This window comes from Eupeodes corollae, chromosome 1 (genome assembly GCF_945859685.1).
Source record: "Eupeodes corollae chromosome 1, idEupCoro1.1, whole genome shotgun sequence".
NCBI classification, from domain to species: Eukaryota; Metazoa; Arthropoda; class Insecta; order Diptera; family Syrphidae; genus Eupeodes; species Eupeodes corollae.
The window spans coordinates 306,268,262-306,274,261 of NC_079147.1; the positions used below are offsets into that span (position 1 = coordinate 306,268,262).

The 6,000-nt window shown below is 37.8% G+C and overlaps 1 protein-coding gene across 5 annotated transcripts in view; it reads right to left on the minus strand.

Moving 5' to 3' along the window:
• LOC129942421 (rho-related BTB domain-containing protein 1) overlaps positions 1-5,521 on the minus strand; it is a 51,914-nt gene extending 46,393 nt beyond the window's left edge. For all 5 annotated transcript variants that reach the window (XM_056051344.1, XM_056051343.1, XM_056051342.1 and 2 more), the window contains exon 1: positions 4,752-5,521. The gene's annotated coding sequence lies outside the window, so the exon portion shown is untranslated. The remainder of the gene's footprint in view (positions 1-4,751) is intronic.
• Between the last annotated feature and the right edge of the window lie 479 nt (positions 5,522-6,000).

Below are 6,000 nucleotides of genomic sequence, written 5' to 3' on the forward strand. Positions count from 1 at the left end.
TTCAGATCGGTTTTTGAATACAACCACTGAAATTGTAACAAACGTCAGTGAATTTCTTTTAAAGTGATACCAAATTCTAAACAAAATTTGGTGATCACCTTACACAGACGCAAAAATTAGTTTGATCACTTTTTATGATCACAAAGGTGACAATCAAAAATCACCTTAGCCGATTCCACCCCAGGACTATCTAGTCCTTCCTCTAACACTAATGAACTTGAAAATAAAGTCAATGACCTTACCTCAGCTATGAACAGATCGCTAGAAATTGCTTGTTCACTTATACACATAAGAGGAAACCACAATGGTGGGCCTCAGAGCTTGACTCAGGAAGGAATGCAGGAAACTTTTTAACCGGGCCAAAGCTGCAAGACTAGCCTCTCATTGGGACTCCTACAAAGAATCCCTAAGAATCTACAAGAAGGCACTAAGGAAATCCAAGCGATTTTCTTGGCGATCCTTCTGTGGCATGATAGAAGAAACTTCTGAAGCCTCTAGGTTACGGAAAATTCTTTCAACTAATCCAGCTAAGCCAAGCTGCTTGTAAAATACAGACGGCTCCTGGACAAATTCAAGTAATGAATCGCTGAACTTACTATTGGACACTCACTTTCCTGGTAGTTCTCTTACCGAAACTTGCAACAGTTTTACACGTTCAAGTTCAAATACAACATATTCACAAGGTCTGATCACAAAGGATAAGCTACAATGGGCTCTCAACAGCTTCAAACCATTTAAAGCTGCAGGACCAGATGGAATAATACCAGCAGAATTACAAAAAGCTTCTGATATAATTGCACCAATCCTTGAGGCAATTTTTACCAGCTGTCTTTACCTGGTCCATGTTCCCTCGGCATGGAGAGAAGTTAAAGTTATTTTTATACCTAAAGCAGATAAATGCTCCCAAGTCAATCCTAAAGATCTACGACCTATAAGTCTATCATCATTCCTTCTTAAGACCCTGGAAAGATCGATTGATATCCATTTAAGGGCACGTATCGATACAAGACTTCTGTCTTTGTCTCAACATGCCTACTGTAAAGGTAAATCGGTGGAAACAGCGTTACACACTTTAGTACGCACCATCGAATATTCCCCCCATCATAAAGAGTTCACTATGGTTGCTTTCCTTGACATCGAAGGTGCCTTTAACAACGTGGACACATCTGCACTGACATCTCTAAATGTAGAGAGTTCGCTTCGGGAGTTAATTCATTTAATGCTTACTAGCAGAATAATTAACTCAAAACTGGGCAACTCTTCTAGCAGACGATTCGTTAGTAGAGGGACACCGCAAGGTGGTGTTCTTTCCCCTCTCCTCTGGAACCTAGTGGTGAATGAAATCCTAACTAGTCTGGATGCGGAGGGTTTCAGAGTAATAGCCTATGCGGACGACGTTGCTATAGCAGTTTCAGGAAAGCATCTTAATATCCTAAAAGAACTCTTACAAAATGCCTTGGACAGACTAGTACTTTGGCCTGATCGGTATGGACTGGGTGTTAACCCACACAAAACCGATCTGGTCTTATTTTCGAGGAGATACAAAATTCCATTTGTCAACCCTCCTTATATTAAAGGAATCCAATTAAAATTCTCAGACGAGGCTAAATACCTGGGTCTTGTCTTAGACAAAAAACTAAATTGACTGCTTTAGAGAAAGGTATAAACAGGGATAAGCTAAATAAAGTCCAACGTTCAGTTTGCCTATGTATAAGCGGATCGCTTCGCACAACCCCGTCTGCGGCACAGGACACCTTGCTCTACCTTACACCTCTTGAAATATTTAGCAAACAAATATCTGAAAGCTCTGCTATTCGCCTCAAAGCTTCTTCGCAGTGGACTAACAACAACATTGGCCACTCCGCAATTCTAAGGTACTTAGAATCAATTCCAAAGCACACAGACTACACCATCCCCCAACTACAATTCGACAGAAACTTCCAGATTTCTATACCTACCAGATCCTTTTTTGGGAGGATAGGACATTCTTGGAGGATGAGTCAATCCATTTTTACACAGATGGGTCAAAAACAAAAGAAGGAGTTGGTGGAGGTGTGTACTCTGAACGACTGAAATTAAGTCTCTCATTCCGCCTTCCCAATCATTGTAGCGTGTTCCAGGCGGATTTTTTGGCGATTAAAGAAGTCTTGTCTTGGCCAAAGAAAACGTGATATCAACAGCCAGGCTGCTATCAAATCTCTGGACTCTGTCTCTACAAACTCTATAACAGTCCATAACTGTCGATCATCTCTAATGGAAATGGCACAACAGTTTAATATTCACCTTTGCTGGGTGCCGGGCCATAGAGACATTCCAGGTAACTGTTAGGCAGATGAACTCACCAGGAACGGTACAGTACAGCCCATGCTACCACGTTTGGCAAGTACTGGCATACCAATCGCTACTTGTAAACTGTTGCTAATGCAAGACGCTGCGAGGAGGGCAGGCACCAGGTGGAACAACATCACCACGTGTCAAGCCACAAAAAACATCTGGCCAACACTGGATTTAAAACGTTCAAGGTGCTTGCTCTCTCTAATCAGATCGCATATAAGCTCGATAATAGGTGTCATAACCGGACACTGTCTAATTGGAAAACACGCCACGAGACTAGGCATATTCTCAAATGACTTTTGCAGAAACTGTATGGACGAGGAAGAGGAAGAAACGGTTCTTCATCTTCTCTGCACATGCCCTGCTCTAGGTCGAAAACGCAAGAATTACCTAGGAGAATTCTTCTTTAACGATCTAAATCAAATCGGTATAATCAGCCTCTCACGTTTCGTGAGGGACTCAAGCTGGTTCCATTGAGCTTAGGAGGAAGCCTCAAGATTCATGTGGTATCACAATGGGCCATTTAACTGGCCTAAGTGTGTCCGTTTCCATCTTGGACAGCCACTATAACCTAACCTAACTTAACCTAACGAGTTGAGCTATGTGAGCTTAAAGTTTATGGGATTAATTGCGAGTTGGGTTATATGGGTTTAACATTTTTGGGGCTTTCGAGTTTGTGAGGTCAGCTAATTTTAGTTTTTATTTTTAGGGTTTATTAGATTGTACAGTTTGAATATCGCGGTTTTATAGTGTAAATTTTTTAATGGGATGGGGCCCTCGTTTCCACGGGGCCCGGGGCTGCAGTCCCCCCTAGCCCCCTATTAATCCGGGCCTGCCTACACCGATATTTAAAAACTTCCATAGATCATTTTGAGACTGAGTTCTGAGTTTGAAGACCTTTTAAAGTATGATCAAGAACCTCTCAACACAATATTGTTTATTCTGTCCACAAAATATTTATCCCACAAACATTTTTTATTCTTTAAAAATATTTCGAGTAAAACATACGTGCTATTTTTTTGGCCTCAACTGTAAGTATGTACCCAAATTGTAAGATTATGTTCACACTGTACGTTAAATGAAAATTGACTTGATATCTTTTTTTTTCTACAAATTTTACCTCGACACATTTTTGAATAAATTAATACCTTTCGAATTTGAAAAATCTTAGCCTCGACATAGTCTTGTATCTTTTTAACGAGCCGGCCTACAGGTAAATCAGGTATTTTATTCATTTTGTTTATGCTATGATTTTTTAAACCCCAGAGTAGTCTTTTGACATGTCCTACATAGTTAATACCTTTTGGGGAAAAGAAAACCTCATTAGAAACGCTACATTGAATTGAGCTCAAACGTGAAAGGGTAGTAGTTAGCAATAAAAGTAGTTCTTCCACCTAGATATTGATTTTGCTAACTACTACGAACCTACAGAATGCCTTTATAAACATAGGTATGTATTTTTTTGTATGGCTATTCACTGAACTGTGCTCCCATCATGTCCCGGAAAGGATAAAACTTACCCTTCATTTTTTGTATACTCGTTCCTACCTATATGATAATCATATTGCATATTTTTTTTTATTTATTTTCAATGAACTTGTTCATTGAGAATAATAAATACAAACTACCTTGGAACTACTGCCTCTGCCTCTGCTACTGGCAGTGCCTCTGTCTGCCATCATCACATCAGATGCTTCGAGAAAAGTGTTTTGTTTAGTACAATCACCTTTTTTTATCGTTCTCAGTTTCACTTGTCACATACCTAGTCAAGTCATTCGTTCGTACGTTTTGGCCTAGACTCTTGTGTTAATGAACTCAATGCGAATGCTCGTCTTTTGCCTTGCCCAAGCCCAACCTCCGTCCGTTTCGTTTGTTCCATCATCGTCAGTCAGTCAGTTTTCTTCTTCTTCCCATTAATGCACTCGAACTCGAAGTAAGGGCCTCGTTCGACATTGAATCAACTTTTCAATGCACCATAATACCACACCAAGCAACACTTTTTACCCCCCCCCCCCCCCTTCCTCTACCAACACCCTAACCATCATATTGTGACGAAAGGTTCTTTTTCTTTTTCTATTTGAATTTAAAAATTGTAGTTTATTTTTGTTTTAAAACAAAAAAAAACTAAAACTAAAAATTACGAAATACATAAGTTTACACAAAAATAAGAAGAAATAAAAGAAAATTGTGTGTCTTCTTTCGTTTCCTTTTGCTCGTGCCTTTGTTTCGCACAATGTCCACCAATTAAAGAGTGGTCTTGTACGAAATACGAACGCTGTAGCTGTAGGCTGTGTAGGGTCTCTGAGGAGACACCACCAGGCACTCCCCTTTTTCACTTTTCCTCAACTCAACTTAGCTCAGCTCCTCATAAAAGGCCCACAAAACCGAAAACTTAAAACTGAACTGCTGCAACTTACCGATTTTTAGAGAACTGCAGTCTTTTTGTCTCCCTTAATTTTCAAATGATGAACTTTTTTCCTCTCCAGGAGACAGGAAGGGAGTTATCAATAATTGTTTACTATTATTTATTTTATTCCTTTTAATTTATTTGTTTTTCTTTTTTTTTCGGTCGTTAAGTTCTTGTTAATGCGTAATATGGTATTTTTTTCTAACTTCCTTCCTTTTCCTTATTTTTTTTTGGGTGTAGAGGATTTAAACGATTTTTTCACATAGCTTTTCGCGAATATTATTTTGTTTCTTTTCATAAACTAATTTTGAAACTAATCAGAATCACAATTGTGCCCCTTTCAAGTGAGTTTGTTATTTAATTAGGTATGTACGTGGGTTTTCAGTTTTTCTTTTATTATTTTTTCCTCCGAACAAAGAACTGCATGAGAATTGAATTTTATTTCAAAAACTAAACTCGATGAAATGTTAAGAAAGACGATAGACACACTCGTTTTGAATTCAAAAATTAAGTGTAGAGTTTTTGGGGTAGTTTTTAAAGTGATTAATTAGCACGTTTTGTTTAAAATAAGACCTTTTGAAAGTTTTTCATTTATTTTACTTTGCAAGTGCTGCCGATGATTTCTTCGAGTTTTTCAATTTTCACGGTTTTCACACAAGACAACGACGACGACAACGAACGAAGACGAAAAGTGAGTGCAGTGAGTGCATAGGTACTCAATGGAAGAATGGAAGAGCAACGGTTTTTTTTAGTTCGGTGTTATTTTGTCGGTTCTCTGAAGTGAAGTGAGCTCTCTTTTTCGAATTTGGTCATTTTCTGACATTTGGTTGGAGAAGAATTTTTCCAGTGTTCGAGTTGGAAGTGTGAAGGTATGTTTGGTTTGAAAATCGAAAAGAGGTGGAAATAGTCACGTCCCAAAGGGAAATATTTTAAGGTTGGTTGAATGTTTATGAATAAAATAGGAGATAGAATCGTCTCTAATTTGATAAGTGATTGTAAAATTTTTGCTAATCAAAATAACTTTACTTTTACGAATTGGATTGAATTAATTCCAATAAGAATTATCAACATTATGGTTGTCATAGTAAATTTTTTAAGTGGTTCGTATAATACACAGATAGATTTATTAAATTTATTTCTTTTAATAATGTTTTCAGTTGAAACGAATAAAATATAACATTTTTGTTTTTTAATAGCTCTATTCATATTTTTTTTGGAAAATGAGTATCACAATTCTATTGTAATAACTTTTCAACTAT